At 43.4% G+C, this 22,854-nt stretch overlaps 1 long non-coding RNA gene and 1 pseudogene across 2 annotated transcripts; both read right to left on the bottom strand.

Moving 5' to 3' along the window:
• Positions 1-4,288: 4,288 nt before the first annotated feature.
• On the bottom strand, positions 4,289-12,393 carry LOC149355877 (uncharacterized). 2 transcript variants are annotated; one of them, XR_016289767.1, is made up of 4 exons: positions 12,231-12,393; positions 11,613-11,673; positions 4,849-4,978; positions 4,289-4,749 (listed from the first exon to the last, which is right to left on the bottom strand). It is a non-coding gene; the product is annotated as an uncharacterized LOC149355877 (long non-coding RNA). The 2 variants fall into 2 exon arrangements; XR_016289766.1 differs by having other exon boundaries at positions 4,289-4,978.
• LOC149355878 (uncharacterized) lies at positions 7,401-9,581 on the bottom strand (annotated as a pseudogene).
• Positions 12,394-22,854: the final 10,461 nt, after the last annotated feature.

The raw sequence follows: 22,854 nt of genomic DNA, 5'->3' as shown, positions 1-22,854 counted from the left end.
AAAATTGTGCAAGTTTGCCATTAATGCTTGAAAATTTGAAAATTGGTTTTCAGAAAAAGAAATGATGCAGTAACTATCTCATAAGTCTCAGTGGAGATCCGAACTGTGCTGTAAGGGAAGGGATAAAGGAGGGAGCAGAAGAAGAAAGGAAGGAAGAGGTGCAGTAGTGGAGGTCTCCGGAATAAATTCCACCACCTGGGGATCTTTAATGTGCACCGACATCACACGGGCGCCTTTTACATTTTGCCTCCATTGAAACACAGCTGCTGAGGTCAGGTTTGAACCCGGGTACTCCGGCTCAGTAGATGAATACCTTAACCACTAAGCCACTGCGAAGGGTATCACTAGTACTTTCAGTGTTTGATCTGCCATAATCTGCAATTATTTTTGTAGAGGGTGGTCTGCTTTTCATTGATAATGAAATAGTGATGTGGAGGAGGTCGTGATCGCTGATGCCAGTTATCAGATTTATACTTATTACATTATCAGGGGTTGATGTCAACAGGACGGCCATATCATTATTCCTCAAAGGTAGTGATCCTGTACTAGGCTCAGAAATTGCCTGGATTCCAAATCCAAATCCACTTTATTTCCAACCTACAAGTTGGGGGTCCCCCAGGCAAAAAGCTGCCACAGACAGCTTGACTGGGCCCTGGGGGCCTACAGGCAGCATCACGCAGTGGACCTCACAGCACTATAAAAAAGAATATGAACATGAAACTACAGTGCTTACATTTCCTAAAGAATTACACACACAACAGATATCAAGATGGATATGAACATGAAACTTACGAACAGCAAATGCAGTGTTTACACTTCCTGAAGAGGTATACACTAATATTTCAATATAATATATTTGGTTTCAATACATTTAAAAAGAAACAAACTAATACATGCTAGCACGTTATGATGCAAACAAAAGTTAATCGATCAAGAACCAATCAGTTTTCCGTCGGTCGAGTAGTGGTGTCAGTTCTTATTGGTCAGTGTCATTTATTTGGATTGCATTAATATTCATTGCCTCATCAGAAAAATTTGTTAATTCGTATCTAAATGAGCTAAGTGGGGCAGTAAAAGCAATGTGGGTTTTAAGTTTATTATAAAGTGATGGTATGCGGAAGTCAAGTGTGGACCGGCCAAAATTCGTTCGTGTATGCGGCACTGGTTTTAGTTCCCTACGTAAGCTGTAAGCATGCATGGGACGGTGTGCATCGTTTGGAAGGTTATGCTTATGCATATATAGAGACAGTTTGTAGTCATATAACTTAGCTGCTTTAAGCATAGTGTGTTTAGTAAACAAGGGATCAGTAGATAGCTGGCTAGGGTTTCCATAAAAGTTCTCAAGAATTCATAGCACCTTTTTTTGTAGTCGCTCCAGTTTCTTGTAATTATGGATGGTTGTAACTCCCCAAACTAAGATGCAATATGAAAGACGAGAGTAGAAGTTAGCAAAATATATTGCTTTTTTGAGCCTCAGTGGAAGTAGTTCTCTCAGCTTATAGAGACAGCCAACTGTTTTGCTTAGTTCTATCACCAGCTTGCTAACATGCGTGTTCCACGACATGGTTTCTTCGAACCACACACCTGAAAATTTTTCTGACGTCACGCGCTGCAAAGTTGTATCTTGAAAATTTAGGACTAGCTCAGTGTCACAGGCTTTGTTATGTGGCTTAAAAATAATATACTTAGTCTTTTAAACCTTCAAGGTTAATCTGTTTTTATGCAACCACTCTTCAAGTTTGACCAAATAACTATTTATGACAGTGTTCAATTGGGTTACGGTTTGTGTGGAGAAAAAAATATTTGTGTCATCAGCGTACATGACCAGTTTCGGTGAAAGAGGCAAATTGCACATGTCATTAATATACAAGATGAACAACAAAGGCCCCAGGATCGACCCCTGAGGTACACCATGTTTTACTGTTGTAATCGAAGACGTCAGGTCACCAACTTTTACACACTGTTTTCTGTCTGAAAGATAACTTCTAATAAGGTCAAGGGGAACGCCACGTATGCCATAATCTTGCAACTTTGAGAGTAATATATTATGGTTTACACAGTCAAATGCTTTCCTCAGGTCAATGAATAAGCCTACAGTGAATTGTTTGTTATCCATGTTTTTAAGTATTTCATCCTTGATTTGTAGTAAGGCCATTTCAACTGTTTTTCCTTTCTGGACGCCGTACTGCGAATCACTGATAACACGGTATTTAGTAAGAAAATTTGTAAGTTGAGCATTCATAACGTTCTCAAAAACCTTAGAGAATATGGGCAAAACGTGTATCGGGCAATAGTTTGATATATCACTAATACTTCCACCTTTGTGGACCGGGGTTATACGCGCTTGTTTAAGGCCAGAAGGAAAGATACCAGTTGCAATCATTTGATTGATTATAAATGCGAGTGGGATGGCTATAATCGGTGCTACATGTTTAATAGGGACACTGCTCAGGCCATCTAGTCCAGTGGCGACATTCTTTCGAATTCTGGCAATGAAGCTGATGACTTCTTCGGAAGTAACTGGGGAGAATATAACTGAATTTCCAAGCCTTGGGCGAAGCACAGAAAACGAATTAGCACAGTCTCTGTTTGGAGGAATGTATTCGCCAACGTTAGAAAAGAACTCATTCACTGCATCTAACGCCTCGATATCAGCTTTCCCATCAGCAAAAGCTGCAATAAAGAGGACACTTAGCTTTAAGGTTACCGGATAAATTATTAATTTCTTGCCATAGCTTTCTTGGGGTGTTGTATATTTCAGCAAATAGACATTGATAGTAGTACATTTTTGCCTTCCTTAAATGGGCATTTAATTTATTGCGAAATGCCTTGAATTGCTTTAGTAGAATAGTATCACGTGATTGGAGGAAAGTGTGGTACATTTTGTTTTTTACTTTTATTCTCTAGTGCAAGGTGGTCGTAATCCAAAGTTTGCGTATTTTTTTTTCGGTTAGAATTGTGCACCAAGAGAAAGTGTTTCTCATAGCAGGTCTTAAATTTGCTTAGGAAAAGACAATACGCTTGACTAGGATCGCATTCGGCGTAGATACTATCCCAGTGAATATTTTCCATCGCGGCATAAAATTTCTCGAGCGAAGCAGAACATACGTCACGATAAGAAGAGCTGTAAGTGACTTTCTGTTTGGCAATCGCCGTCGGCAAACATGTAAAAACCGGGAGGTGGTCACTGATATCAAGGGAAAGCACACCTGATAAGCACTGGTCAAAAGGTACATTGGTAATGCAGATATCTAGAAGTGTGGCACTGGTATCGGTAACACGGGTGGGCAAGGAAATTATATTTGAACAAGCGAAAGTTCGAAGTATAGTTTCTAGGTGCTCAGAAAATGAATCTTCGCCGAGCATATTGATGTTCACATCACCCATAACTAAGAAGGCTCCTTGCATTGAATGGAGGCTTGACAGTAAAGTTTCCATGAATTCAAAAAATTGGGACTTGTATCCTAATGGTGGCTTATAGACAGCTGCTATAAGAATATTTTTCAGACGTACCACAAGGCACTCAACACTGGTTGTAATGCATGTTAATTCGTTCACAACTTCACAAGTAATTGAGGCTTTGATGAACATAGCAATTCCACCGCCTCGATTTGCGGGCCGCACGATGACGTGATAAATATAATCTGGTATTGTCGGTGGACTATCAGTTACAGAAAGCCAGGATTCTGTGAATAATATAGCATCAAATTTATCCCGTAAGTCATCGAAGAACATGCGCAGATCATGCATTTTATTTTTAATGCTAAGAGCATTTAGGTGAAATGCCCTGAAGTAGTGAGACGGCGCTTTAAATGCTTAGTTGAAATTGTCAGGTTCATAGTATTTACACTCCGGTGTGGCAGCCATATCGCTGTTAGTGCGAAAGTTAGTTTGCAAAACCATTGCAAGTCCTACTATTGCATTTTGTTCAAGTCTTCTTGGCAGGTGATTCTTACCATATCTGATAAATCTGTCCTCCTAGCACAAATTTTTCTGCCCTGTGTCCAAACAAATTTCCATCCGACCTTTCGTTTCTGTGCTACTGCGGCTCCCAAAAGCTGTTTGACCTGCCTAGTCAGATGTTCATTGACAAATACAGAAGCATCTGTTTCGAAACCAATGTCGTTAGTGGAAATACGTGCCTTCCTGGCTTTATCCAAAACAGCATTTCGCTTGTCACGGCGCACAAAGCGTACGACAATGTTCTTTACATCAGACTTGCTGGTTGGCACTCTGTGGCAAATGTCAACATCGTCCTGAGTTACCGGCTCCCTACCTTTTCACAAATCTTCTGCACAGTGTCAAAAACATCTCCACTATCAGGCACACCCTTAATTTCAAGGTTATTGGCCCCTGAGTACTGTTCCAATTCTGTGATTCGCATGTGCAGTTTCTGATTTTCTGCAGCGAGTTCTTGGTTGCAGTTGCACGTTGCGGCCAGTTCATCACGTAGAGCCTTTATTTCTGCGAAGAGTGCGTTGACACTGTCACAAAATTCACTACAATATTCTACACTCTGTTTGAAGGAGCGAAGTTCAGCACGAATTTCCCGCTTGAAACCCTCAGGCGTCTTCTAAGCTCCTTCGTGTTTGACATGACAGATAACTGATTTTCTGAAAACACAAGGACTGTTCTTTGGCAGCAGTACGCGCAACAACAGCAAAGTAATAAAAATGAGGAAAACGGTCCTCACCTGTACGAGAAAGAACTTGAATGAGCGTTGTGAAATCCGCACGCACTGCTGCCAAACTGAGGAGAGCATGCGAAAGCGGCCCGTATATGTAGGCGTAGTCTGTGGCTTGGTAGGACACGGCGCAGGCGCGGCAACGTCGATGTTCACCAACTTACCCCAGAGAATAACGGCGCAGCAATGTTCGCCGCAATCGACGCCTTAGCTTGTCAGACACCTTCTTTCCCAGCGCAGCTTGTACCCACGCAGAATCCAACGGATCGTGCCGAAAAAGTATGCACTCCGCATCTGTACGAGAAAGAACTTGAATGAGCGTGGTGAAATCCGCACGCACTGCTGCCAAACTGCATTTTGCTCATGTACTGCACAGACAAAAGGGAGAAGGTAATAGGGTAACTGAAGTCACCAAAGAAGATGGGTACCAGCACCATGCACCAATGCACCTCCATTCTCTGTATTACACATCTTTCTTTTTTCCCTAGCGAACTTGTTGCATATCAATCACTTACAGCCTCAAGTGCGTGTTTCTGTAAAAGTCTCAAATTTATTTCGTTGCCTTTTTTTCAGCCAATTCTGCCAATTATCATCAGCCATTATGTTTTCCAACCTCTTCAGTAGTCAGGGGATTTGAAAGCAGTAACTTGCTAGACACCATGACTAGTCAAGCTGCTGTTGCAGCTTTTTGCTTCGCCCCGTATTTCTGATGGAAATAAATGAATTTGTAAGCATACTGTCCTCTTTGTGATTGTGACAGGTCACTGTATTCACAGACTAAAGTAAGAAACTTTAAAGACGCCTTCTATTTCACAAAAATGTAGACATGTAAGCATTGAAAACGATCACTGCAGCTGCAATGTGTACAGTGGCAAGGCTGACTGTAAATAAAAAAAGCATAAAAGAATGTAACCTTGATTATTGCACAAAAGTGTAAGAGCTGCTGCATTCAGAGTTATCACAGCAGTACTATAGTGGAATATCACTAATCACAGACTATAATGAGAAAACTTAGACACCTCTTATTTCACAAAAAAGCAGACACCTGAGTATTCACAACAAGCACTGCAGCTTCAATGTCAAAGTTGACTGTAAAATAAAAAATACATTCAGGAACATAACATTGATTATTGCACAAAATTGTAAAAGCTGCTGCATTCAGAGTTATCACAGCAGCACTATAGTGGGATATCACTAATCACAGACTATAATGAGAAAACTTAGACACCTCTTATTTCACAAAAAAGCAGACACCTGAGTATTCAAAACAATAACTGCAGCTGCAATGTTGACTGTAAAATAAAAAATGCAAGGATACAACTCAAGAATATAGCGGCAAATGCCTTTTGGCATCAGTGGCTGGGGAGGCCTCCTTTCAGCGGCACCTGCCGCTTAGTTTTTGAGTTGTATCTGACTATAATGTCAAAGATGACGAAATGGGAAACCTGAAACAATGAGTATTGCTCAGAAATGCAACAGCTTCATTGCAGAGTTATCACAATTGACGCACAAAGCACTGCTGGCTTCATTGTATAATGATGTGTTTGACTATAATGCCTTGTGAAAATACAAAATGACATCTTGATTACTGCACAAAATTTTGTGTGATAGTACAGGGTATACTAAGTAGTTCACAACGAGCGACGCCAATAGTCACCGAAAGCAAGGAAAGCATAGGGAGTTTGTATACATGTACATTTCTCCATTTCTTTGTATCGTGGTATTGCTCACTTGGAAATTAACACTTTAATCTTGTTATTTAGTAGAACGTTAAGTTGGGCGAGTTGGTATAGGTTCATGGTTAAAAAACAGCGCACAAAAGACTAGACACAAGAGTAAAGGCGACGACAGGACAAGCGCTGTCCTGTCAGCGCTTGTCCTGTCGTCGCCTTTACTCTTGTGTCTAGTCTTTTGTGCGCTGTTTTTTAACCATTAATCTTGTTATGTCTGAAAAAGTAATTGATTACAAATCGGAACAAAAACATGCATATGCCACCAATGGGAACCAAACTCGCGACCGTACACAACATGGAGGTTGTGGGTTCGGATTCCACTGGTGGCAATTGCTTGTCTTTGTTCCAATTTGTAATATCTTTCAGGCATAACAATATCACAGTAATAATTTCCGAATTAGCAATACCACACTATGAAGAAATGAAGAAATATATATGTACCAAGTTCCCCACGCTTTCCTTGTTTTCGGTGGCTATTGGCTTCCTTCATATGATATTCCATGCATGACGTACAGTCTTTGCCAAAAGTAACCAGGCTGTGTGCTTTGCTTCGCATTCGTATAGTAGAGCCCCCATCGCTTCCCTGAACATCAAAAAGTTTTCGGAGGGTGAGGACAGGGGTTCTTCTTACCACACAGACATTTTGAGCTTGAAGGCTGACATAATAGCTTCAACATACGACCGAGAAGCAAACCGTGCAGCCTGGTTACTTTTGGCAAAGACTGTACAGCTAGAAGCAATATAAGAGGGAACATGGGAGCATGCAGCCTCCTCACTTCGCAAAGAGCTGCCACGGACAGAAGACGAGAATCGTCAGTGTAAGGCGCATCAAAGTAAGCATGGCCGACTACTCTTCCTGAGCATGACCCTGATGCCACCTGTTCTCGTCTATTGGTGGCCGCACTTTGCGAAGCATGGAGACCCCACGCTCCTGTGTTCTCTCTCATATTGCTTCCAGCAGTTCACAGGATGTACCAAATAAATCACTTTTCTGGTATGAATGCTACAACAGTCTGCAGCACTTTCATTTGCATCTCATTTTGGAGCCTCTCTGGCACTTGCCTCATTTTGTCGACAAGGTATGCCCCAAAATGATCAACGCCATAAGGCCATCTGGTTTTTAAGGCGGAAGCCTTTAATGCCTCATCGTTGTAAGCAGAAGTTGTCGACAGAAATGTCACGCTTTTCAATTGGTCGAAATGGTCGTGACGTCACAGTGCTTTGGCTTGTAACCATGCAACCAATTAAAGGGATGATATAGTGATGCTCCAAATAAGTGGGACTGAGTTTAGTTAATTAACTGATGAGCCTAATTAACCTTTCAAGTGGGACCAGACAAATAAATAAAATCGAGTAAGAAATTGGTCGAGTTGGGGAATCAAACCTGGGTCGCCAGAGTGCAAAACGAGCACGCTACCACTCCGCCATGCCAGCTCGATGGTTTAGAATGAACAAAGGCACGTCTAGTGAATACGGTGTCTTCGTTCACTTCCATCTTCCTCCCTTCCCTTACAGCGAGGTTCAGGTGTCCACCGATATACGTGAGACAGATGCATTTCCTTTCTTCAAAAAACAATTTACCGACGAGCAAGGTGTACAGCCGAACGGGCGATGGCGTTCTGTGGACTCCCTGGCAGCGTTGCAAGACGCTGTCGCGTTCCACTCAGAGGCGCAGCTTAACACCTTAACCAAACATCAGTGACACAAGCAGCAACCCCACGCCTAACGCTTCCGCCTCACTGCAGTTTAGGTCAACAAAGTGCTCCCTTGAATTTTTTTTCTGGAGGATTTCTCCAAGCATGCCTATTTGATTGTCATATTTATCTATTTTACTTTTTTTTTATGTAAACCTCCGCTGGGCATTTCAGGCACAAGCTCAACTGTGCCATTTGGGGCTGGAGCTGAGCATGGCGCAGGACTGGACGGGAACGAGGCACACTCGTTGGTGTATATTTGCTCGACAATCTGCTCCGCACTTCCTCCTGGCGTGTCGCATTGTATTCGGGCACAATATACACAGGTTCCGCATGGTTGTGCGGCAGTGCTTCCATGTTGCCCGAAGTCCTACAGTAAGGTAAAAGATAAGTAAGTACGTCCAGTTTCAATCAGGGAAATGAGGCCTTTGAAAGTTTAAATGCTTTTGAAGACAATGGTCTGCTCAAATTATTTAAAACCCAGCAAATACAAATAATTTGCCACAATAATTTTCAACGCGGCAGACACGAAATAACATTGGGCCTTGGTTTTCTTGTTCTGTGAAAAAAATCTGTAAATCATGGAGGACTGCTGAAACCGCACATGGTTTGATTTATGGGGTTTAATATCCCAAAGTGACTCAGCTGCTATGAGGTACGCCATAATGAAGGGCTCCTGAAAGTTCGACCACCTGGGGTTTTAATGTGCGTGCACTGACATCACACAGTACACAGGCCTCTAGCATTTCGCTTCCAGCGACATGCAACCGCTGCGGCCGCAATCATCTCTTGCGGGTCAGCAGCCAAGGGCCATAACCACTGAGCCTCCGCAGCAGCGCGAAACTGCACGACAACATACATTTAGTGAAATGTAATAACCTCCAGATGGACTTACGGTCTACTGCGCATTGTGTCTCGCAGGAAGAGCAGCCTTTTGAAGAAAGGCCAGGTTGCTGTCTCTTCAACTTCGTCCGCCCCAGCCCCTCTATTTCGCCTGGATGCGCCCTTTAAAAACCCTCCTGAAGGTGTCGCATGGATTTTTCCACCGATTCTTCACATCAGGAAATGCGTAGGCATGAAAAGTGCAGTAAATTGGCTATCAGGTGAAAGCCTGTATCAAAATTAGTCGTGGATTTGGCATGCAAATCTGCTGCCCGGCGGAACACATATTGTAGTGAACGATAACGATTGCTCGACGTTGCATAGCTTGCCACGTCCTAAAACACAGCACTTGCGAAACACCGCACTCAGTGTACGGTAAGCATTTCGTATAGTCATTGGCACCAACTAAGTGCTTTGTTTACAAAACCACCCACCTATTGCACCGACGGCTGCGGCTACTAGGCATCACACCACTTCTGAAACATTGCGCGCCTTACAATCTTTTTGCTGCAGGTCCCAAAGAACCCGCTCACACTCCATGGCATTGATGAGCCTCTCATTGAAGCCTTGGGCTTGGGTGTGTGCCATGGTAGTGCAAGTGTAGTACCTACGGGCACTCAAAGAAACTTGCCAGCGCAAAATTACTGGCAGTGACGTAGGCTGCCGGATTGGCTGCTATTGGCTAATCACGTAAGCAACTTCCGGGCGATGAGCGAAATTTCCTGCGAATGCAGATCCCAGGGACACGGCAAGCGACACAGGCACTTCACTTCATGCGACGGCGTCGCTCGTTGCTTGCCGCCGTCACCTTCGTGTTGACGTGAGTTTTCGCGTACATAGAGTTCAGCCTTCACTGAACGCCGGTTTCGCTATGCCATTGATTGATTGATTACAAACATCTTTATTTGTTCAATATTCTCAGGACATGTGGGTGGGCCGCCTAGTCCGGTAGTCCACTGGCTGCTGCTCCTGCGCTGGCCCTCCCCACCAGCCAGTGCTGACGGTCAGGATCATCGCTGAGCAGAATAGCCTCCCACTGCTCCTCCGAGGGGTTTGGAATGGGGTCAACTAAGGGATTATATTGGCATGCCCACACCATATGGTAGAGGTTAGCTACCGCTCCACAATGTGGACACTCCGGAGAGTATAGTGTAGGGTACCACTAGTGTAATTTAGCTGGTGTTGGGTATGTGTTGGTTTGTAGTCTCCTAAGGGTGTTCTCTTCTAACTTGTTGAGGGATTTGTGTGGTGTTGGGTACTCCTTTCTGGCTGTTCTGTATGGCGCAAGATTGTCAGCATACACTGCTAAACCTATTAGGTCGCGGCACCCTTCATGGTCATCAGGGGGAGACGCCCGGTATAGAAGAGCTCGGGCATGCCTGTGGGCAGCTTCATTTCCTCCTGGTAGTTCCAGGTGACCGGGGAACCAGATGACTGAGACTTGGTTGGGTGGATGCTTAGTCAGCAATGACAACCCTGACTTGTGAATTAATCCGTTATTGAAGTTGCGACAGGCATTCTGGGAATCAGTGAGCACAACGGCGTTGGGGTTAGAGACTAAATGCAAACTTCCTACAGTGCTGCGCGCCGTCGGTGGCTCTCTTTGGAGCATGCGCAGAACAATCGCAGACACGTGCACCGATCGCCGACCAGCGGGCCGTCTGCACTACGCTCACACCTTTTTCTTCGCAGCCTTATCCGTTTCGCTGTATCCACGGCATCGTGGGAGACGCAGCATTTCCCCTGCAGCCTTACTTAATGTGCCCTTACCACGGCAGACAACTGAATGACACGAAAAGGATGTTTAACTATAGGCTGTCAAGGGCACACCGTTGCGTTCAGAATGTGTTTGGAATTTTGGTTTCCCGTTGGTGCTGCTTCCTAGGAACCGATGTGGAGTTGCTAACAGACATGGTTAGTGCAGCAGTGTGCCTGCATAATTTTCTGCTCTCTTACAGTGCCTATGGTCTTAACTGTTTATGGGGGTTTAACATCCCAAAGCGACTCGGCTATGAGGCTCGCCGTAGCGAAGGGCTCCGGAAATTTCGACAACCTGGGGTTCTTTAACGTGCACTGACATTGTGCACTGCACAGGCCTCTAGAAATTCGACTCCATCAAAATTCGATATTGCCCTAATGATTATAGTGACCAGGTCAGTGGTGACATAATCCAAGAAGGTGGCTGAAGGCAGACCATAGTGCACATACAATCAGAGTACTGGCAACGGCAGCCGCTCAGCTTCAGATGCCATGAGAATTCGAGACGCCACTGCAGAGAACTTCATGTCCCCAAAGGGTTCCTTGCCAGGGTAACTGAGGGTAATCACCTGTCTATGCTGCGAGACCCCACACAGCAGCTCGGTCTCTTCGAGGGCGCCTAATAAACGCACCCCTACACTTTATTTAGCAATCTTGTGACCACTCAGTTCCGGAGTTATACATTGATTGCACTAGTGACCTATCATATATGTGTTGCAATGGTTCTTGTAGCATTTGTGTTACACAACTTGTGGCATTCTCCAGCTACAAAAGGAAACGAGGGGAAAAAAACTGATAAAACATTACGGTGCATGCAGCAAGTGGTATGCTCAGGCCAAAAACAGCAGTCAAACAGCTCACCTGTGGAGAGGCCGCTGCCCTGCCGTTCTGTTCCCATGCACTCTCTTTGCGCTGTTGGTCCCTGAAAACGAGTCGCTTGGTGTCATACACACAGGGGTGTCGTTTTATGGCTTTGATAAACCCCTCAACCATGCTATCCGACACAAGTGCAACGTTTCAGCCGCCGGCGCCACTCATGTTCGCGCAGGCGTCAGCCATTTTTCTCGCCGCGATGCATTGTGGGTCGACGCAGGCGGATTGCGCCAGTGTGCGCGCTGACAGCCGGCCGTGAATTGACAAGAAGGACCGAATCGCAGATGTCGCGGAACGAATCAGTGACGTCACGTCATATCAGAGGGCCGTCCGCGCGCTAAAAGCATTCACATGACGGACGTGAAGAGCAGTTGAGAGAGCGGACGGAAACAGGAGCAGCCAAGCCCTCAACACACCAGGTTGGCGGCGAAAGGCAGCCGAGACATTGTTTCTCGAGTAGTCAAAATGGCGGTGCAGTGGAAGCGCCGGTTGACAGTGATCGCGACAGCGGCAAATCGAATTTGATCAGTTAGATGATGACTTTAACGATTACCACGCAAAACACAGTTGCTGGCAAAGGGACTGGATTGCCAGGAAGGAGCTTACCTTACAAAACTAGTTGAATGAGCAGCTTTTTGATGTAGATCCAGCTGTAGATCCGGAATACCACCGGCTGCTCCGCGTAAACGAAGAGCAATTCCTGCTGCTGTTGTGACGCGAGCAATGTCCCACAGTGATGGGAACTGCGCGACAAGATTAATTAAAAAAGCGCTGCGTCGTCACACAGTCATGTGAGGGCAGCAGTACGACAACGGCGAACGACCACAAGTACACGACCACGCATGCACACGCATGCACACGGTTCGCTAGTAAACAGTGATACTTACTGCCATGCAGCTGTCGCAAAAAATTGCACAAAAAGTAGCAGGGTGGCCAGACAATGCAGTGTTCAACACTGCACCCAACTCATAAAATCGGACTGTGAGGCAAACTAGCATTTCACCCTCAGCTTGGCAATGCATCTACTGAAGCGCAGAGTGAAACAAGATCTGCAGTTTCCTAAGGCTGCTTATTTATCGCGTGTTGCGTAAATCAGAGAAAATCGAAAAAAAACTTCTCTCGGCTTAACCGCGCGTTTGTTCGGGCTCAAATTTCGCGCAGAGCTTGCATTTGGTGATCAGTTTTGTTTTATACTACATTTAGGTAGGGTACTTGCCTGATCCAGCAGAATTATTTGGAAATCCCCATCGTATGTGGCGACGACGATCCAAAACTGAAAGATATCGCAGCAATGGTACCCGTGGCGCCATCTCGCACCCACCGGAGAAACCCAACTGCGCTAAGTTGGTGAGCAAATTATCTTTGCTTGGTGCTCTCTGCTGCGAAGCAGCGCGAGACATCCCCGAAAATGCGAGCGTACAGCGATCAACAGAAGGCCATGGCCGTGACTTGGCTATGCACATGGCTATGCGAGTCCAACTCCTCCCCACCGCCCTCCCCGGTGGAGAGCTCGTTTCTCCGATGGCGGCGAGATGGCGCCACGCGTACCATTGCTGTGAAGTCTTTCGATTTTGGTTCTCCGCGCCACAGACCATGGGGATTTCCAAATAATTCTGCCCGAATCAGGCAAGTACCCCACCTAAATGTAGTATAAAACAAAACTGACCACTAAATGCAACCTCTGTGCCAAATTTGAGCCCGAACAAACGCGCGGTTAAGCCGAGAGAATTTTTTTTCGATTTTCTCTGATTTGTGCAACAGTTGGTAGAAGGTGGCCAGCTTACCAGAAAAATTGTAATGCAAAGGACTTGGCTGCAGCTTTCCAAGCTCAGAGTAGTCACAGCATCAGCCAGGTGGCATTAAGAACGGAGAGCCTACAGCTGCTCCAAGTCATGAGTGAACAAGAGCACTATACGAGGCAGAGTGGCACAGTAATGCATCCAAATACCTTTCCATGGGCCACTGTTTCAGGAAGTCACACGCTTTTCAGAAAGATTCCTGCTCGCACGAGAGATGCATTTTGAAAGTTTTCATTACTGAAGCTGACGGACAGTTCACGCAGTCAGCATCTCGTCACAGAGCAAATGCACCAACCAACTTTACCAGCCACAAGTGCCACTCTATACAGCTCTGAGCTTTCTGTTAGCATAGTGCAGTTGCCAGTGGAAAGGGGGCGGGAGATGTCCGCCACCAGTGGCACTTACTCACAGGTCTTTCGGATAGAAGAGGACAGAGACGAGGCACCTGAAGAGTTCACCGCACCCGCAGAACAGAAAAGTTAGACAGCAAAAGAGAGGGTGCAAAGGAAGAGCACAGTGAAGACAACAGCCTAGAAAGAGCCAATGAAAACACAGTCCAGAGCTTGCACCGGCTGCTCAGTTTGACTGATGCCTCCAAAGGGCAATGAAGATTGCTCTAGTGACCCGGCTACCTAAACCTGTCCAATCAGCCCTTGATCACGTTGTTTGCATTTGCTGACAATTTAGAGCTAATGGATGCACAACACGTGTGTTGCTGTGTTGTGTTGGGTTTAATGGCTTATAGGCAGCTAAGGCGATCATGCACCAACACAAGGTATAGGAAAGGTTTTCAGAATTTTATAAAAATGTGAAAACCGATCGGTGGTGTAGAGGGCCTAAAACTAGTTCATACTTGTTAGTAATGAGAAAGGAAAGGAACTTTAAAAATGACTCTCAGTGGAAACTTTAAAGAGGGTCAGGTCACCTCAGCGACCATCTTTGCCATGGCGAGGATCTCGAGGCTCCCAACACATCAAATAAAACATCTCAGCCTTCTTCTCAGGAACGAGAACGTGGCTGAGGTGTATTGCCATATACAGCAAGGCGTAGGGTGAGGATTAGAGTTTTTCATGGAGACGTGCTTCCCTTAAAAAGCTAAAAACAGTTGGGATATCAATAAGTGCATCTTGACCTAAAATCAATGCTGGGTGAAGAGCAATTTGTTCTTTGTAGCATGTAGTAAAATACTTTTTCCTCGATGATTGAAATTCTGTGCATGAGAATAAGATGTGGTTTACTGTAATTTCATCTCCACATTTCCCACAAATAGGTTTGTCCTCTTTTGTTAGTCGGCAGTAGTGTGTAAGGTGTGTAAGTAAAAGACGGAGACGGCATAAAATTACCTCTATAAAATGTTCCTGGTGAGTGCAAGTTTTCCATTCACCCAGTAAAGGCCTTGCCAAATGGAGTTTGTTATTTACTTCCCTGTCCCAGGTTTCCTGCCATTTAGCCTTGAACTTACAGTATTAATTTCATGCAGTCTGTATGGGGTATGTTGACTTTCTTGACTTCATGCCTGCGAGCTTGTACACCACATTTGTCGGCTCTTTCATTACTGTATATTCCAACATGGCTCGGTATTCAGAAGAATTTTATTTTATGTCCCTGCGTTGTGCCTTTTTCTAGGTTGTGTAATATTTTTGTTACTAATTGTTTGACTGCATTTCTGCAATCTAATGCTGTGGGCACCCTAAGTAAATCTGCGTAGATTATGCTGTCTTGAATGCTGTTACTTATTATTCTGCCTACAGCTCTAGAGATTGCATAACATTTGGCAGCAAAAATGGATGCACAGTTAGGAATCCTTATTATTTTGTGACACTTTCATTGTACAACCGTGCTTCAGATATATTCAGCTCTTTTTGAGCCATCAGTGTAAAATTCTATGTAGTTCGCTCAGACATATTAAGCTCTTTTTGAGCCATCAGTGTAAAATTCTATGTAGTTCGCAATTTTTTTTTGAAGTCCCAGTATTTGTGTGCTAATATGTGCTGCTGTGTTTTTTTTTGTTTTTTTGGAAGTTTGTTAACATGAAGTCACACACAGTGGGAAGGCTGTACCACAGGGGCAGTGGGTTGTGTCTTTAGGAGACATCAGGAAGGCTGTCCAGTATTTCCAAAGTTCGGCAACTATCCTCAAACAAAGAAGCACAGGTCTGACCGATTGCGGTTTACTGTTGACTAGTGTTCGGCAGGTGCACTTCATAACAACTGGAAAACAAATATGTTTTAGTAGAGATATATTCAGTACAAAAGTGCTCATGAGCAGTGTTCTTCTGTCTCCTAGGGGTGGTTGATTTGTTTCTACATACAGGCTACTAATGGGAGATGTCCTCTATGCTTCGGTTGAAAGACGAAGACCAAAGTTGTGAACTGGGTCCAGTAGTTTCAAGTATGACGGCCTGACTGAACCATACACTACGGTTCCATAATCTATCTAAACAGGAGTGCACCAGACAGCGACAAATGTGCAAAAGGCAAGTTCTTTCGGAAACCCAGCGTTTTCGTGTAAGTACCTTGAGTACGTCGAAGCTTCGAGATGCTTTCTTCTTTAGTTGTTTATGTGACGTTGAAATGCAAGCTTTTTGTCAAATGATACGCCCAAGAACTTGTTTTCCTGTTTTACTGGTGACACGACTTTATTCAGGAATAGGTTGGGGTCCGTGTGTAAGCCTCGCTTGAGCGAGAACAGCACAGTTACCGGTTTTCGTGGGGAAAACAAATCCATTTCTATCTGCCCAATTAGCTAATTTATTTATGGTCATTTGTATCTGTATTTCACTTGTTGATACACTGAAGGACATACATGCTATTTACAGGTCATCTGCATAGACTGAATACATGATCGACTTTTCGATTGTTTTTGCTAAGGACTTCATTTTAACTATCAAAAGTGTATACTTAGAATACATCCCTGAGGTACACCGTTCTCATGGATGAAAGTAAGTGATAGGGTAGTACCTAGACGTACTTGGTATAAACAGCCTGCTAGAAAGTCGCTGAAACACTTCAGCATCCTGCCACGTGTGCCTAGACCTGCTAGATAGTGGTGTATGCCAAACCTCCAGGTAGTGTCGTATGCCTTCTCCATGTCAGAGAAGACCGCAAGACAATGTTGTTTGTGTATGAACGCCTCCCAAACTGTGTTTTCAAGATAGAAAAGATGATCTATGGTCAAGCACGTCTTTTTGAAACCATACTGATGTATGTCGAGAAGCTGATGAGATGGAAGGACAAAGATTAGGCGGATGTTCAAAACACTTTCAAATGATTTTGCTAGGTAGCTAGTAAGTGCTATAGGTCTATAACTACTGGGACTTGATGATGATTTTCCAGGTTCCAAGAAAGGTACTATGACTGCTTTTTTCCATGCTTTATGTATCTTCCCTGAAAGCCAGATTTTGTAAAAGAATTTTCGGCGAGCCCCTACGGCAGCCTAGGAAAGATGTACTAGCATAGTGTAGTGTATATTATCTGGGCCTGCAGCTGTCTGTTTACCTGCATAAAGTGCCCTATTTAGTTCTTGTTTTGTAATTTGTCTGCTACAGTCTTCATTCAAGTCTTCTTCTGTAGGAAGTTTTTGCTTTTCTGCTATGAGTTTGTATTTTTGGAATGTATCTGTGTAGTTGAAGGAACTAGAAAGAGCAGCGAAATATTCACCTAATATACATCGGCTTGTTCTTCTAAGGTTGTTTACGTACCTAGGGTTGACAGTGGTAGGAAACTGGAGGGCGAGTAGTCGCAATTAAATTTGCAAACCTGCTCCCACAACTTCTTTGAACAGACCGAGCTGTTGATTGAAGAAGCATACTTCTTCCATGAACTTTTCTCCATGTTTTGATGGATGCAGTGTGCTTTGACTCCAGCTTTCTTAAAATTGAGTAGGTTCTCTGTCGTGGGGTACCTACGAAAAACACCCCATGATTTGTTTTGTTTCTTTTTTGCAGCTGTACATTCCTGAGTCCACCATATCTTGTTTTATCCGTACCAGCCCTGAAGTTTGAGGAATAGATATTGCTGCGACAGAGATTATGTAAGAATCTTTATTCATTTCATCTGTGCTGAGTTCATCACAGAACTCTCCCTCTAAAGTGGCATGGGTCACAAACAGCGACCAGTCGGCTGGGTGGAATTTCCAGCGGTGTGGTCTGGTTGGGATGATACGTGCTGAGGATGATAACTTTATGACCACAGGCAGATGATCACTTCCCCAGGGGTCATCTAAATTATCCCATATAAAATCAGTAAAACTGAAAGTGATGTCAATGCTAAATCAAGACAGTTCATTTTTCACGAGCTTCGGTTACAGTAAGTGGCTTTCCCCGTGTTCAGTAAGCATGTGTTATTGGAAACTGTAAAATCTTATATTTTTTGTCCTCTGCTGTCAGTTCGCTCTCTTCGCAAGAATATGAGTGAGCATTGTGTTATGTTGTGTTGGGTTTAATGGCGTAAAAGCGGCTAAGGCTATCATGCGCTAAGCACAAGGTTTAGAAAAGTCTTCTGCAGAATCTTATAAGGAAGTGAAAAGCGATCGGTGGTGTAAAGGGCCTAAAATGTTACTTATTACTGCTCAGTGATGATGAAGGAAGGAAACTTTAAATGTATCCGCTAGTAAAAGCTTTAAAAGGGGTTGGGTAACCTCTGTGACCATCCTTGGTTGGGCAAGGATCTCGAGGCTCCCAGCCAATAAAGTAAAGACCTCAGCCTTTTTCTCAGGAGTGATAAATTGGCTGAGGTGTGTTGTAAAATCAAGTGGAGCACTCACAATTTCTTAAGAAAGCCTGTTTCTCTTAGAAAACTAAAAACATAAGATGCGTCAACAATTGAATTATCACTTAAGAGCAGGGCTGGATGAATAGGTATGTATTCATTGTAAAGTTTAATAAAATACTTTTTTCTTAGTTTTTCTACTTTTGATCATGTGAATAAAATATGGTTTAGTGTGAGTTCCTCTCCACATCTTTGACAAACTGGTTTTTCATGTTTTGTGAGTAAGCTGTGAGTCAAGTTTGTGTGTCCTATGCAAAGACGACACAAGATTACTTCAATGAAATGTTGCTGGTGTGTGCATTACTTCCATTCCCCCAAGGTGGCCTTTATGAAGTGTAGTTTGTTTTTAAGTTCATTATACCACTCTTTCTGCCATTTATTCTTAAATTTACTATGTATAAACTTCATGTAGTCTTTATAAGGCATGTTAACATTTTTTATTTCACCACTCTGAGCTCGTACAGCAGCTGAGTCGGCTCTCTCGTAACCCTTTATGCCGACGTGCCTCGGGACCCAGCAGAACCGTACCATATGTCTCCGCGTTGTGGCTTTTTTGATGCTGTGAGTGACGCTGACTACTAGGGGTTCAACTGCGTTTTCTGACTGTAGCGCTGTGAGTAGGCTGAGGAAGGATGCCAAACGCTCGGCGTCGGCTCAACCGCCAGGATCCCCTTTTCTCCAGACATGGTGATGCCATGTGCGGCCAGGTGCGGGTGCTCGGGTCCACGGTAACGCACTGCTCACCATCATCCCCCTGTGGGGATCTCCCTACAGATGCTCGGGAAACCCCGTGGTGTCGCCACTCACCAACGTCCACATGCTGCAGACGCCCCCCTGCGGGGTGAAGAGTGAGTATTAAAATCCCCAACTACCAGGTATAGTTCTGGTAGTTGTTCAAAGAGGTCTGCTAGATCTTGAATTTGTAATTTGTATTGTGATATTTGGTGGAATATACACAGATCATATTGTTATTGTTATGTGACTGATGACTCTGACTGCAACAGCCTCGAATTTTGTTTTTAGTTGTATTTCTTGCGCTGGGACATTGCTTTGTGTAATAACCCAGACAACACACCTACATCCTAAGGACGTCCTTGGGAAGTCCGCGGCAGGACTTTACGCACATCCCGCGGATGTCCCGAAAAAATCCTGAAAACATCCGAAGTGAAACGCCGAAAGAAGTCCTTCGGATGTCTGACGAGTACATTTTTAGGACCTTCGCAGGACTGCAATAGGACGTTACTATTTTTATTTTTTCCTTCGCCAGGACCCAATATAACCTCGTGTCCTTTTCAAAAGTGTCGCTACTGGTCACGCATGACTGACCAAAATACCAGAAGCAGAAGCAGTGCCTCATAACCGCAACAGAACCAGCTTCAGCTTCTGTCATTTCAGCCAGTTGCATATGGCCGAGAGCGATGCTATAGTATAATCAACACAGTTAGAACACAGGCCTGGATTATGCTGCACAGTGATTTAAAACACAAAGCTTTGGCTAAAATAGTTTTATTCAAATATATGGGGCATGCTGATGATCAGGCCGAATGCTGATTCACAGCTGAATTTTATTTTTTAATAACAGCACATGAAACAGAACAACTGACATAAAGGAAGCACTAACACAGCTTTAACAGCTCCTCTCAGGCATTTCTCGTTATTGAGAGCAAGGTCATGGATGGTGTGCACATAGACCTTCCTTCGCAATGTGTGTAATAGGCTTCATTAATTTTGTTTAGCTTGTCTGGTTAGTATAATCCAAAATTATCACGTTTTCAAACTTGAAGCAGTAGGATTCCAATACGATAAGTAACGAAGCGAACCCCAGATGCAGAGTTGCAAAATAGAGATCCAAAATAACTATACGGCTAAAACAGCAGGTATATACATATAAGTCATGTAAGGTCTAAACAGGCTTCGGGATGATTATCTTGGTCACAACAATAAATATTAATTGCACTGCAAAGGGCATGACATTGAAACAAACAGTAGCGGCATACTGTAAGGCATAAATATTCTATGACTGTCTTATAAATAATGAACGCAACAAAACACAAATATGCCACTCAGTGCCTCATTGGTCATATGGTGCTCGGCTGCTGACCCAAAAGACGCGGGTTCGATCCCAGCCATGGCAGTCCCATTTCGAAGGAGGCGAAAAGTTAAGAGGCCAGTGTACTGTGCGATGTCAGTGCACGCTAGAGAACCCCAGGTAGTCGAAATTATCTGGAGCCCTCCACTGTGGCATCCCTTATAGCCTGGGTCACTTTGGGATGTAAAACGCCAAAAAACAAAACTAAAAACACAAGCGCAACTTTTTTTTTACTGAAACAACAATACAAGCATACGCAGCAGAGGTGAAAAAATCTCGATCACACTGCACATAGACTAGCTAAAATGAGGCAAATTATGTGACTGCAATAAGGCATAGGAACTATTGTCTTATTTAGAATAATCAATGTTCTTCAAACACAAATGACCCTTTCTTGCTATAACAGCAATACAACCCAACTACACAGATTAGAGATAAAAATAATAACATAAGCACTATCTGTCAGGATCAAATTTCAGCAAGCATGCAACTAGAGATAAAAGCAGGTATATAGCTGTGCATAAGTAGTAGGTGGCCTTCAAGGCAATTAGCATGGTCAGAAGATAAACACTTCAGTCAAGCTGCATGTGGAATGACTAAAATAAGACAGGTTGTCTGACTGCTACAAGGTACAGGAACTGTGCTTGTCTCACTCAAAGCAATAAAGATTATTAAATCACAAATTAGCCCTTTTTTTGCTATAACAGCAATACATGCACACAGATCAGAGGTTAAAATATTGACGCAAGCACTAATACAGAATCACATTTCAGCAAGCACAGGACTAGAAATAAAAAGCACGTATAAGTGTGCATAAGGAGTAGAGGGGCTTTAAGGCAACTAGCACGGCCAGAAGATAAAAATCTAAAACATGCTGCATATAGTATGATATTAACATTAACAAGTTATAAGGCTGCTACAAGCCACAGGAACTATGGTCATCTCTTACATAGACCATAAAAGTCATTAAAATCCACATATCCTCTTTCTTTTGCTGGAACAGCAATACAAACGCACTATGGGGGTGAAAAATAACTTTAGTGGTAGCAGTCAGGAACAAACTTACACAAGCATAGTGGGACTAGAGACCAAAACAGCAAGTATAGTTCGATACAAGCAAATTTCAGATGGGCAACAAAATGCCCAGCTTGGTCAGAGAAAAAAAATTGTTCATGCACAAAGCATCGCATTTCTAGACACTTAAGTATATTACAACTGCTAGGTATCAATAAAGTGACACGTTTTCAAGATATTGCTTGGCTTCTCATTCTAGGCAGTCTTCTTTTCGGTTCTACTATAGTGTCATCGAAAAGAAGAGTCATGTATACATGTAAAGCAGAAATCCTGCCACCTGGGCCAATGCTGAAATAGGCTGCCCTGCTGGAAGGAAGACAAAAAAGACCCAATACATATAGACACTTCTTTCAGTTCACCTTTTTTTTTCAATCACTGACTGCATTTGAAAAAAAAAAAACTTGCAGCACAATATACAAACTGCAGCACCTACACATGGTGTTGGCACCAAATGGTACTTGCAGCAAAGAATTAATTCTTGCACAAGTAAATGTACATACTTCCAGGAGTAAAATCACCACAAACAGACAACCAAGTAGAGAGGTGCATGAGGACTTAGCAGGCTAAGAATACCCAAGTTAACTAAAAGATACATTTCATGATTCTACCTAACTACGCAGGCTGATGTGCAGAAGTTTTCACAGTATCTATTCAAATAACCTACTAAATTCTGTGCTCTCTCAAAATCAATCATCTCTCAGCACAGTTTCACAGGAAAAATATCAACAGTTTGGAATGAAAAATCCTCAACCCAAGATGTTATATCGACAAAAAAATGCAGCACACTAGCAACACACTCACCATTCAGTTTTGCTCAGGAGCAAAGCTTTCTTCGTCAGTTTTCTTGCGCATTACCCGTTCAGTTGCATGCCGAAACCATGACATGGCTACCTTTTCGATTTCTTTCAGCGTAGTTTGCTGTGCCTGAGTTGAGGTCTGCTGGTCGGTTAGGCAACCTGTATACAAATGAGTGGGTATATGTTATGTATTTTTATAGGAAAATATATCTCACCCCTAACAATTTTTGTAGCCAAACTTTACTGCATTTCCTTAATTTTGAACTAGCAGGCAAAGGGCATGGGCTTGAGTAACAAAGGATGGCATATTTCTACATATATTACCAATTCCATTGCTGGACCATGCCTTCTGTGCAGGCAGTATGAAAACAATACCAAATGCACACTATGAAAGCTGTAATTCTAGCTTGTTCTAACCTGTGGTAACATTCATGGCACTGCAGCAATGAGCCAATGAACCAGATGACAACAAAAATCCATGTGGCTAGTTGTGAAGTGCGTGAATGTGCAGACTGAAAATAAATGAAAATTTGGCATTTTTTTTTCGAAGCAAATATCAGTGGTCTTGACGCAGTCCTACGAAGACCTACAAATTCAATTATAAACACTTAATGTAGATATTGATTCTGTGATCTGATTTATATTCGAAGTCTTAAAGGGATACAGACACAGTGTTTTGGGGTGTTCATTTTTCTGCTTTTA

This window comes from Amblyomma mixtum, chromosome 3, assembly GCF_055824585.1.
Source record: "Amblyomma mixtum isolate Tamu chromosome 3, ASM5582458v1, whole genome shotgun sequence".
Taxonomy (NCBI): Eukaryota; Metazoa; Arthropoda; class Arachnida; order Ixodida; family Ixodidae; genus Amblyomma; species Amblyomma mixtum.
This window is presented reverse-complemented; position numbering and strand designations above follow the sequence as displayed.